This window comes from Colletes latitarsis, chromosome 9 (assembly GCF_051014445.1).
Source record: "Colletes latitarsis isolate SP2378_abdomen chromosome 9, iyColLati1, whole genome shotgun sequence".
Lineage (NCBI taxonomy): Eukaryota > Metazoa > Arthropoda > Insecta > Hymenoptera > Colletidae > Colletes > Colletes latitarsis.
In genome coordinates this window covers 19,157,315-19,171,450 of record NC_135142.1, presented here as the reverse complement: position 1 = coordinate 19,171,450, position 14,136 = coordinate 19,157,315, and positions in this window count along the sequence as shown.

Genomic DNA, 14,136 nt, shown 5'->3' with positions numbered 1-14,136 from the left:
CCCCAAACTGTCTCGAGGTATTTTTAGTCTGAGAACGAACCTCGATACGTCTTAACACGTTTTGCAAGACTAGCTTTAGCAAATTTTTGGAATTTTTGCATATATTGAATTTGTTAAAACACCATAAACCCAGATATCCTTGCCTTCTGAAATAAATTATAGCATGAGAGTAAATTTTAATAAATCCAACTTACAACACATTTCATTTTTCAATTTTTTCGTCTCAGAAACTTTAACAAAATTCTACTTCCATTTTATTATTTATTAATTAAAGATGTCTCCTTGTACTTTTCAGAAAAGTTACATCCAAATCGACAATAGCTTTCCAAGCAAACATTCATAAATACGAGATATTTTTAATTAAAATTTTAATAATACAGTAACGAATAATAGGTTCATAAACGGGAATATACATCAATAAACTATACGCAAAATCGAATGGAGGAATGGTGCTGTGTTCTATCGTTGCCCCAGGCGCTAAAGTGCTTAGCCACGGGACTGTAACACGCCCAGCGACAACTTTCGTGTCTCAAATTAGGCGACAGTAATTACTAGAGGGTTAAGAAACACAACACCTATCGGAGTTTAAATTTTATTGCTGGCCACACAGAGTCGTGGGAGACAGGCCGTTCCGATGAACACCTAAAGATCGCCGGAGAAAAGGAAAAGGAGGAATAATCAAATCGTACGACGTAAAAAAATCTTGATTCTTGTTTGCCGTAAAAGGGCCGACAGGCGCGCGGTTGGTGGTAAACGTGTACGGAATTCAGAGCGGGTCGTGACTTTCGTCGTTTTTAATTGATTAATCGCTCACGCTATTACGTGATTATCGTGGCTTCTCGAGAAGTCACCGAGGGGGACGAGCGCGGAGAGTTTTTTTTCGACGGACGTAAGACCGTCTTCCTGTCGCGTGGCCCCAGCGTTATCTCGCTTTCTTGTCTCCCTTCGCTAGAATTAACCTCCACATTGGGATTAAAAAGCGGATATATTAATTTGTCCGGCTCCTTTCTTGCCCTTCCTTTTAAAACGCGGCGCGCCAGCGCGGCGCGATGCGCGCGCACCGAATTTTCGCGGAAAAGAAATATGGCGTCGCGTCCGAAAGCGCGCTAATTTCTCAATGCAGGAAAATATCGATGCACGCGTCTCAAATCAATCGTGTATACAATTAACGACAGTAGTATTTTGCTATTCTTCTTCGTCGTTAATGTTGTTTATATAAAATTCAGTTTATCGAACAATTTATAAGTAAATAGTTCTTTTTTTTTACTTGGTTAGAACTTACATTCTGCTTGAAAAGTCTGTGTATCTGAAAAATGAAAGGTTGATTTATATATGATCAACGATAGTATTATTCTGTTATTTTTCTTCGTCGTTAATGTTGTTTATGTAAAATTCAGTTTATCGAACAATTTACGAGCGGGAAAATAATTTCTTTTTTTTTACTTGACAAGAACTTACATTTTAAAATGGCTGTGCATTTGAAAAATGAAACGAAAGCTAACACGAATATAACCAACGATAGTATTATTTTGTTATTCTTCTGCTAATTCTAATGCTGTTTATGTAAAATTCAGTAATGTTTGTCGAACAATTTATGAGTAGCTAAATAATTTCCGTTTGCTTGACAAGAACATACATTTAAATGAGAATATAATTTTATACAAAAGATTACTGTTCCATAATAAAATTCACACGTAATTATATCTTATAAAATTTATTGCCTCATTGACAAGAAGTTAGGTTTTCTATCGTATTATTTATTTAGCTGTAAATTTTTAAAGAACTCGATTTCTTTTAGCATTTCCTCGAAGAATATGATTTGAAAAATGTATATTTTGTACGTCCACGAAAGTAGCAAACTTTTAACGCATTTTTTTGGACGATCAAGCGGCAAACGAGTTTATCTTTTGCTTGTTATTAGGAATTCTTGTCTGGAGAAAAATTTTAGCCATCTTGGTCCGTACATACGTGTTTTAACACGAGACATAGTACATCATTAAGAGTCTTGAGAAGGGTCATGGCGTACGAGCATTCGCGTTGGCGTTTCGCTACTGAGCGTTTCGGCGTGCCTTTGAAGACAGCGGGTACCGAACCGTGGGTCTCAAACGGCGGATCTCGATGAAAATGTCTTTCCACGTAAATAAATAACGCCAAATACTGAAATTAATCCGTACTGGAAAGGGGGACAACAACCTCCATCCGGCGAACGCAATTAACCCTTCGAGTATGGTGTCTGTTGTGTACCAATTCACGAACCTTCGTTAGTCGTCGACGCAACTGTGTATTTTTATGTTTACTAATCAAATTTTATCACCTAAAGACCGTGTATTTTTCAACATTTTTTTCTATAACATGAAAAGCTTTAAAAATCACTGAAATTTTAATTCACATGAGGGGTGGGCATACTTTAGACACCTCAAAAAATACATATAAACGAAACATAGCAAAAGAGCTCACAGAAGTATATTTTAACAAGTAACAATTAATCTTGCAAAAGTTGTAATACAGATCCACTTAAAATTGCCATCTAAATTATTTGAAACTCATTTGTTATATGAAAAAATGTTTTAAAGAAAAGTTGTAGGATATAAAGTGGAGCATAACTGCTATGATTAGTTACTTTGCAGTACAAATCCACTTAAACTTGTCATCTGAATTATTTGAAACTCCTTAGTTATATGAAAAAATGTTTAAAGCAGAGTATAACAGCTATGATCACTTTGCAGTTTTTAAATACATGAAATTTCAATAAAATTAGAAACGATTCAAAAAACACATCTTCGCTACAAAAGCTAAAAACTTGATATTAGGAACAATATATAGGGTGTTCAGCCACCACTGCAAAAAAAATTTAATAAGAGATTCTAGAGGCCAAAATAAGTCGAAAATCAAGAATACCGATTTGTTGATTGAGGCTTCGTTAAAAAGTTATTAACAAAGTAATTGTCAAAAATTATTAATAAAATTTATCCACCTACACGAATTTTTTTCTCGAAAATGCGTAGGATTTCGGGGGTATGTCTATTGACTAAAAATGACTGTAATTGACCCCTGCAACTGAAAATAATTTTTTCAGAATGATTTGAAAATTCTTAATTTCATCGACTAATTTGTCCATCTTCTCGAATTTTTTTCTCGAAAGTGGTTAGGAATTCGGGGGTATGTCTATTGACTAAAAATGATTGTAATTGACCCCAGTAACTGAAAGTAATTTTTTTAGAACAATTTGAAATTTTTCAATTTCGCCGAAAAATTTTGGCATCTACTCGAATTTTTTTCTCGAAAATAATTAGGAATTCGTGGGTATATCTATTGACCAAAAATGATTGTAATTGACCCCTGCAACTGAAAATAATTTTTCCAGAACGATTTAACATTTTTTTATATATCGATCCTTTGGATAAATTTAAGATTCAAACAGAAGTTCAGATCTAATCACGTTTAAAATAACCACGCCTCGTAAGTGCTTGTGAATAAGATTCGTTAAACTTTTTCATCAGTGACACGTTTGCAGAAACAAGTCGTATGCATTACGATCCCCGAAAATTAGAAGGACAACGGGGATCCATCGAAATTCGTCGCGATCGGCGCGAATAGCGTGGACGTTTTGAAATTCCGAGCGAACTATTTCCCCGTGGAGACGATTTCGTTTGTTCAGCACCGCAGAAACGAAAATATAACAAGAGGCCTACTTGAAAAGACGAATTACGAAAGAAAGAGTTCACCGAGGCGAACCGCGAAAGGAAACGAAACGATTAGTTACAGACGACGTTCGACTTTTCTGTCTTTATCCCGACAACGCATTCGTATGCAAATACCGCCTTAGAACCGTGCCGTGGTTTTGCTGATGCTCGAAGAAATGTCATCCCGTTGTGAGCGAACGACGGAGATTAATTTCGAAGGTGTTGACGGTTCGCAATCTGTTGTGATTTTCACCATCGCGATACTAAATAGGAAACATATGATTCAACGTGGACTCGTTTCTTCGACGTTTCTTTTTTTCTCGGGCTCTCGGCGTTCGTAATACCGAGTCATAATTTTACATAGTTTGTTGATGTGTTGTCACTGACTATAAATACAGCTGTTTCAAGAACGCAGTCGTGTCCTTATGTAATCGCGTAAGTGTGAAACAAAGTATGTGCTGTGCAATTACGAGACACTGAATTAAGTTAAGAACGAACAAGATTAAATATGCGTGCATGGAAAATGCATATACATATAAATGATTATTTTTGTAAAATTATACAGAGTGTTTGGCTATCTCTGGGAAACATTTGAATGGGAGATTCTAGAGGCCAAAATAAGACGAAAATTCAGAATATCAATTTATTGATAGAGGCTTCGTTAAAAAGTTATTAACGTTTCAAGTTCTATATCGATCAGAAAATTTTTCGGTGAAATTAAAAAATTTTAAATCACTCTGAAAAAATTATTTTTAGTTGCAGGGATCAATTACAATCATTTTTGGTCAATAGACATACTCCCGAAATCCTAACCACTTTCGAGAAAAAAATTCAGTAGGTGGAGAAATTTTTCGGCAAAATTGAAAGGTTTCAAATTGTTCTGGAAAAATTATTTTCAGTTGCAGGGGTCAATTACAAGCATTTTTGGTCAATAGACATACCCTCGAAATCCTACTCAGTTTCGAGAAAAAAATTCCTTACCAAAAATATAATTTCTGGCCAGAAATGTCTGCCCGAATTTTCATACGAATCTTTAAAACGTCATAACTTCTGAACGGATTGGACGATTTTAATGTTTAAAAAAGCAAACTACGCGTATTTTGATGTAGAATATGTACAAATCGCAAAAATATTCGAAAATTTGGTCCTTGACCGCGCAAAATGAGAAAAACCCCATAAAAATGGTCCGATTTTCAAACAGCCATAACTCCTACAATTGTGAATATATTTCAATGAAACTTTTTTCTGAAGTAGAGCTCATGGGTACCTATAAAAAAGTATTACACAACTTTTCTGTAGGACGTCAAGCGAAATTATCAAAAATGAAAAACGGATTTTGAAGAAAAATCGACAGGGGGTAGATGCCTAAATTTTTCGACGAAAAAAAAAATTTCAAATCGTCCTAAAAAAAATATTTTTAGCTGTAGGAGTCAATTACAATCATTTTTGGTGAAGGGTCATATCGCCGAAATCCTACACAGTTTCTAGAAAAAAATTCGGGAAGAGTGAAATTTTTCGGCTAAAAAAAAAAATTTCAAATCGTTCTAGAAAAATTATTTTCAGTTGCAGGGGTCTATTACAATCATTTTTTCGCAATAGACATACCCTGAAATCCTGCGCATTTTCGAGAAAAAAAATTCAGTACGTACGGAATTTTAAACGTTAATAATTTTTTAACAAAGCCACCATCAACAAATTACTATTTTTGATTTTCGTCCTATTTTGGTCTCTAGAATGCCCCATTACAATTTTTCCCAGGGTGGCTGAACACCCTGTATGCTTTCTATCGATGTTAAAGTGTATATATTTTTATATTGATACTAAAATGTTATCGTACGTCAACATTAGAAAATAATAATAAGATTTCGGGAAAAGATTCGCTCGTTTTATGGAAATTTCGGGCAGTATTCTGCACTGTACAGAAACTCGGTACTGTCGTTGCAACTTCTCGTACAAGAAATGGTCACGTGCGTGGGTCGTTTAAGAGTAATTGGATCATGCTGCCTAAACAAACGACTAACATTCGTGCAGGGAACATCTCGTCCTGCCACCAGAAATTTCGCAATCAAGATCATTTAATTTCAGCAGTATTGAGCATAATTCGTGAGTCTGAACATTGTCTACAAACAAGTACTACGACCCATTATATCGTCCACTGTAAGAGGGTTGGTAAAATAAGGTCTTCGTAGAATTTGCTCGAGATAACAAGAACTAACGAAACAGATCTCAAAATTACAATAAAAAGATTGTCAGGGAAAATAAATTATACTCGATGCACGTGTGAACGTGTTTGTAAGTGTGTTTATTGAAGTCGATGAGCTTCAGCGGAGGATAAATAAATGTTTGTGCGTTCTTATGGTCTCTCGAGTACTGTTAGACTAAACAGAAGCTTGTAAGTTAATCTCGGGTTCTTCCCCCGCAGTAAATTCACAGAGAGAATATATGTATACGAAGAATGTTTAGGGTCCAGCTTGAGAATCATGAATGGAGGTTGGTTCCCATTACGTGAATGGCTCAACGGGGTCAGATCTCGTACCATTTGACTTTTTCGTCGTGAGGTCGGGTCGGTTCGGGCTAAGAAAGCCGTTTCTTGTGTCATTAATCGTTCCTCGAGCGCCCTTATCTAAATTGATTGAGTAACCAAGACGAGCACCGTCACTATTACATTACAATTTGCTACTGATTCTCATCAATCATTCTCGGTACGATCGAATTAGTTGCGAGTAACGAAGTTACTAATCGGTACGATCAAACTCCAATCGCAAACGAATCCCCCGGCAGAGGTGGATCAAAATATGCAAGCTTTTCGAGCCTTCCCTCGTACGATATAAAATTCGTAATTTACTTGTTAATGGTTTCGAAATATATTTCTAATATTTTGTTCGGTCTATCGACGCGGGGACTTGTAAAAATTCGGATTGAAAAGCTGCTCACCCAGCCATTACTGCGAACGAGACCACATACTGTTCGCTAAACTACGGAAGTTTCAAACGATTTGCGCAAGGAAGCACTCCCACATCTAGACTGATCGTCTGGTTTGACACACGACGATTTTCATTCGTTTTTGGAGTTGTGGAAAATGTTTAGGAAAATTTTTTTTTATTATTAAGCGTTTGAAAACGTAAAAGAAGTGAAAAAAACTCATTTGCTGAAATTGGAAATATCAAAGGTTCTGGTATTGACCTGATCGATGAGTTAATATTTAAACAACTATCATCTGAGATTGAATAATTTCGAAGATACAGCGCTAAAAATTGAGAACTTCTGTTTTTGTCCCTCTTAGATATTGTTTCTACGAAATGGAAATTAAATTGACTAATGCAACGTAATTGTTACGTTTATTTATTGCATTCTAAAAGCTTCTGGAGGTCCCTGGGATATATATGAGCAGTTAAACAGAAATTATATGGAGGAACAACAATGTTGCGTAGAGGTAAGTTAGTCAAATAAAGAATTTAAGCGTATAAGTAGCAAGTCCTGATAATAAATATTATACACTGCCTCGTATATTTTGGACGACAACCCTCCTGTCATGTACGACGGTTGCAATTCAAGCATATCAATGAACAACATAATTATTGCGTGTCAGAAGTTCGTTGGAGAAAGAAAATCGATATTAGGGACAATCGTTCATTTACTTCCAGGTACAACACATGAGGAAATTAACGATTCTTCTATTAATCAGTCTTATTGTAGTTAAATATCGCCGAATTATTTGGATATTTTACTAACAAATAATTAAATTGGAATTTCCAACCCTGTTCCTACAATAAACCTAATAAATTACAGATCTGACTTTTGATCGATATAATATTGTATAATGTATGGCTAAATAAATAACACCAATGTTTTCTTTTTTCCAAAAGAAAAGTGATTTATACAGGGTGTTCGGCCAACTCTGGGAAAAATTTGAATAGGAGATTCTAGAGGTCAAAATAAAACGAAAATGACGAACACCAATTTTTTGATTAAAGCTTCCTTAAAAAATTATTAACGTTTAAAGTTCCATACCGACCAGAAATTTTTTCGACGAAATTAAAAAATTTCAAATCGTTCTAGAAAAAATATTTTTAGTTGCAGGGGTCAATTAAAATCATTTTTAGTCAATAGACATACCCTCGAAATCCTAGGCACTTTCGAGAAAAAAAATTACGAATCCTCCATTAACAAATTGGTAGTCTTAATTTTCGTCTTATTTTGGCCTTTAGAATCTCCCATTAAAATTTTTCCCAGAGATGGACGAACCTGTATATAAATTTTAAAAACTCTTACTTTCAAAATTAAATGTAAAGTTTACCACTTATCTATTCTCAGTTAACAAAATTCATTATTAATTATCTTTAAATATCATTTTTTATCGCTACATAACTCTCTATTGATAAAAAAAAAGAACTCAGTAGCAAAGGAGAGAAATAAAATTGTATATAATTTTAATCTTCATATTTTCTACTAATTATAATTTATAATTATATGTGACCCTTGCAACATTTCTACCTTATTCAAGAATCAATTTTACATACGTCATTGTATGTATATTATATGTATATTTCTTTTGAATACATGCAACATGTCGGGCAACTGTTGGTATAATCAACAACATAGTCGTTCCATATGAGCAAAGAAATCGAAAGCATGCAATGAAATATTTTCGTAATAGGCTTTACTACAAAAAAATCTATTTTGAATATTTGTTTGCTACATGTGTTTCTTCAGTGTTTCGACTTGAATTTCGTTATGCATTGCTTTTATTCTTGTTTGTATTAACACTATTTAATAACCAAGAATATACGAAGTAGCAAAACATGTGCCTTTTAACCTATTTACTTTATTAATAACATTTTCGAATTCCCCAAAAGTTACGAATTTGAAAGAAATATATTTATTATTCGTTGTACATTATATTCTATGAACATTTTTGAATATGCACTTGTAGAAAATAAAACTTAAAAATATACTTCTTTCTAAAAATTGTTCACTGACGAATGCTTTCAAATTTAATGTTTTGCATTTTTAATTGATTGATTGCTCCAATATTTTTTTATTTAATACTGCAATTTAATCTACAATCCATCGAATCAATCAAGTACCAACGTACTCCACAAATATTCGAATTCGTTTTCCTCGAAAACAAAGGTATAATTTTATTTTACATTTTCGATTCACTTTCTCGTGTAAAATTGCCAAATTGCAGCTTGTGCCACCAGTCGTACCGGAAACCCAACATTATTGCATCATATGCTATATTAGTTGAGGTCAGGATAATTCGAGGTTGCCTTAATAACAGCATATACATAACTGTACTTCGTCGTTGCATCGAACGCATACTTATCTTTACTTTTATACATTGTACTCAGTGTTTCGCTTTTTCTCCATTTGTTCGCTAGATGCTTCATTTTTCAATTTACACCGGGGTCCTCAACCGTAATCTTCGAAGTAGCAAAACGGTATATTTCTACTTTTCACTCACCGAAGCTAATTGTACTCATTTTTAAAACAAAAGAACGATTAACATTGATAACACAAGTTCGATTTTATATTTATATCAAACGGTTCTCATTTCGAAAACACTTTCACTGTGCATAATTGCGTGTATATTTTATATCGCGATGCAATTTGACTTTAATTAATATCTCCAGTCAGCATTCGATTCTTGAGTTGAATGGATCTCGTAAGAATAAAGACTTGAATCAACATTCTGAGGAACGTCTAACTCTTGAGAACATCATGGAATCGACAAATTTGCAACAACACAAATTTCAAAGTTCGAACGAGTAACATTGGTAACACAAGTTCGATTTTATATTTATATCAAACGATTCTCATTACAAAAACACTTTCAATGTACATAATTGCGTATATATTTTATATTGCGATGCAATTTGACTTTAATTAATATCTCAAGTCAGCATTCGATTCTTGAGTTGAATGGATCTCGTAAGAATAAAGACTTGAATCAACATTCTGAGGAACGTCTAACTCGTGAGAACATCATGGAATTGACAAATTTGCAACCACACTTTCCTTTATGGTAGCACCAGTGGCTTCGAATTTTTCCACTAAACGTCCCTGAGTTTTATTGGCCCAATTTTGTCGACCATAAATCGTTGAATTTTGATAATTTCGCGTCGAGCAACCGTGTATCACTCCACTGCAATGTTTTTATTGTTTAAAGTGTTGTGTAGTGAGCAAAGTCTGAACACTTTGGCGGGTCCACTATAAACGCTGGGAGAAATGGAGGGAAAATTTCGAGACGCTCGATTTGCTCGAAGTCAAAGGAGTCCTTGGCCTCGGGGGCCACTTGTTGCACAGCACTGGATTCCTGTTGATTGCACTCCACAGGACACGGTTTGCACTACTGACTCCGAATGCCCTCGAGAACCGATTCCCTGTCGTCAAGTCGGGTACCGCCTAATCGTTCCTTTATTCCTTACCTAATCGATTCCACGACCGTTCGAACGGATCATGCCGAAATGTCTGCCTCCGCCTGCGTTTCCTTCGAACCAACGAAATCATGTGAATCGCTTCCTGCCGGTATTCTCAATGCGGTCGAGAAACTATTCACTTGGGATTTCCATCTCCCAGCCTAATCAATGTCACCCTGTAGATCACGGTTCGACGAGAATGCTGATTCCGATGAAATTGCGATTTACAGGATTTAACTGTAGAGAGGATTCTGCTATTTTGAGGAATTGATTACTTAATATTCGCGTGTTTTGCTTCCAAGATAATTTAAAATCTCAGGTAATTTGGATTCTATATAGGATTTGAAAATTCTCTATTTAGAATATAAAATATGGAGAGCGACAATTCCTCTATTTTGAGGAATCGATTACGTAACATAAATTATAATTTTTATGTACTTCGTATATTTCACTTGCAACACAATTTAAAATCTAGGTTAATTTGGATTCTATATAGGATTTGAAAATGCTCTATTTGGAATATAAAATTTAGAGAAAAAAAATGATTGCAATTTACAGAATTGAGCTGTAGAGAGGATTCCGCTATTTTGAGGAATTGATTACTTAATAATCGCGTGTTTCACTTCAAAGATAATTTAAAATTTCAGGTAATTTGAATTCTATATAGGATTTGAAAATTCTCTATTTAGAATATAAAATTTAGAGAGTTATAATAATTGCAATTTACAGGGTTGAACTGTAGAGAGGATTCCGCTATTTTGAGGAATTGATTACTTAATAATCGCGTGTTTCATTTCCAAGATAATTTAAAATCTCAGTTAATTTGGATTCAATATAGGATTTGAAAATTCTCTATTTAGAATATAAAATTTAGAGAGATATAATAATTGCAATTTACAGGGTTGAACTGTAGAGAGGATTCCGCTATTTTGAGGAATTGATTACTTAATAATCGCGTGTTTCATTTCCAAGATAATTTAAAATCTCAGTTAATTTGGATTCAATATAGGATTTGAAAATTCTCTATTTAGAATATAAAATTTAGAGAGGGGCAATTCCTCTATTCTGAGGAATTGATTACTTAATAATCGCGTGTTTCACTTCCAAGATAATTAAAAATATCAGTTGATTTGAACTCTATATAGGATTTGAAAATGCTCTGTTTAGAATATTAAATTTAGAGAAAGATAATGATTGCAATTTACAGTGTTGAACTGTAGAGTGGATTCTGCTATTTCGAGGAACTGATTACTTAATATTCACGTGTTTCGCTTCAAAGATAGTTAAAAATCTCAGTTAATTTGAATTCTATTTAGGATTTGAAAATGCTCTATTTAGAATATGAAATTTAGAGAGGGGCAATTCCTCTATTTTGAGGAATTGATTACTTAATATTCGTGTGTTTCGCTTCCAAGATAATTAAAAATCTCAGGTAATTTGGATTCTATATAGGATTTGAAAATTCTCTGTTTAGAATATAAAATTTAGAGAGTTATAATAATTGCAATTTACAGAATTGAGCTGTAGAGAGGATTCCGCTATTTTGAGGAATTGATTACTCAATATTCGCGTGTTTCGCTTCCAAGATAATTTAAAATCACAGTTAATTTGGATTCTATACAGAATTTGAAAATGCTCTATTTAGAATATAAAATTTAAAGAGGTACAATTCCTCTATTTTGGAGAATCGATTACGTAACATAAAATGTAATGTAAATTATTAGTAATTTTTGTATACTTCATGTGTTTCACTTGTAATATAATTTAAAATTTCAATTAATTTGAATTCTATATAGGATTTGAAAATCCTCCATTCAGAATATAAAATTTGCATCTTCTGCTTTATATTTTACAAAAATTACTCGAATTATCGCTAATTTACATTCCACTGTAAATGTAAATGTTAAATACCAATACATAATTAATTCTATCGTACTAAATTTTTTAAATTTTATTGTAATTCTATTTATCTAAAGTGATTCTAGAATTACAAAAGAAACAATAAGGTACTTTTTAATTTTGTAGTGTCCCTTACTTTAAACAGATATTTACTCATATTTGCATCACGATGAATTTACTATATTACACATGACAAAATGAAAAAGTAATAGATACGAACAGCAAAATAGTCTTGTATATAAAATAGAAGATATACAAGGTGTCCATACGAAAAAAACAACAGCAAATATGAACCTTGAACTTATTACTATAAATAATACCTTGACAAAATAATATTATTTAAAAAATCATCTTGCAGGTACTTGAAATCTAAGATTACCGGGGATTATATTAAATTTGATTTGAACAAATGTTCTTATATTATATAAATTCGACTCGATGCAAATATACATAAATTGTACACCTCTATAGCTGAATTTTAGACCCTGACGTTTCAAATTTATAGTTCCATTGTATATATTATTTGATGAACCGTGGATTCTCGACAACAAACAAAAAAAAAGAACGGAAGCGTATTAAATTATTAGAAAATGTTTTTCTTTTCAGGAAATTTGGCAGGAATAGGGGTAGCTAGTTATGCGTTATAAATTGACGTGAGGAAAACCAACATCGGAGGATCAAAGGAGCGGTGTCCAGCGATGTTTATTAGCTTGATTTAATTCAATTTAAGTACCAATAATGACTGTGGCGTTTAATTGGCCCAGTAAAGATGTCACACGGTATTTTTCTGGATCACTGACATATAATGGCCGGTCGCGGCAACATCGGTATCCATTACTTAATTTACACGTCATTCTGTCTGAAGGAGAGTCCCGTCCTATAATCGGACGAGTCTACGATAATAAACGGATACTATTTTTTTTTTTTCATGTAATTTATAGAGCAATTACTACACCATTTTACTTGAAATACTTGATCGACAAACACGAATCTTAACTCGTGTATTTCTATTTAATTTAAATGAAATATTTCCAGAGAGATGTGTTTCATGTAAATTAAATAGAAACACACAAGTTTCAAAGAGTTTAAATTTTAATTCAAGTTTAAATAGAAATACACAATATTTGTAAAGAGATATATTACTTGCAAATTAAATGGAAATAGATGTACATTTACATTGACTTTTTTCTGTAGCACAAGTTAAAACTAGAAAACTCAAAAATGAAAAATTAATTGGAAGTAAAGTAAATATAAAAAAATAAGTACAATTTTATAAAATTAGTAAAGGACTTATTTCAGTAAATTCCTATAATTATACAATAGCATTTAATTCCGGGGGATTAAAAATTATGTCTTCTTTTATCAATTTTGAGTATCAGAATTAACTGTATAAAAAGTTATACTTCTGGAAGTTTATGAAGTTACATAAATACAGCCATCGAGTTGAATACTAACCACTTACAAGATAAATAAAAAGGAAGTTTATTATTTAAATATATACTGTCTTTCAAGTGCATCGATGAAGCTTTATATTAATTTTGCGATAGAATCGTCGCCACAAAAATTCCCATAAGCAATCTAGATTAGATCTGGGTTAACGTAATTATTAAATATAAAAATATTTAGTCCCCCAAAACAAAACTTAAACAAAGTAATTTATGGCTCGTTATTTACGACGAATGTTTGAAATATTTCAATTATTTTTCCATCAAGAAGCAATCGAGGAGAAGGGTAATGAGTAAATGCACAATTTTCACTCAAAAAAATGAGTAAAAATGCGTTACCGCAGATTTCTTTTTCCCGTGGCGGTCGAATTCGAGCGTCTCATGAAAAATTGATAAGCTCCAGCCATTAAACGTTCGCGTCTGAATGAGTTTTCGAGATCGCGGTAACGGCTGTGAGAAAATCAGCGTCGACTGTTTTCCAACAATGAGGCGATCATGAACGGATGATTGGATATCAATGACCCAGAAGAATCGATCGCGGAGAACGTATCGATGTCGTGCCCCTGGTCCCCGTTTCGCGAACTGAAGTGCCTCTCGATATCTACTGATTAGAAATATTTTTCACGGTCATTTGCATCCCATACTTGACACTTATTCGTACTATCGAGGGCTCGAAATTTTCACAGC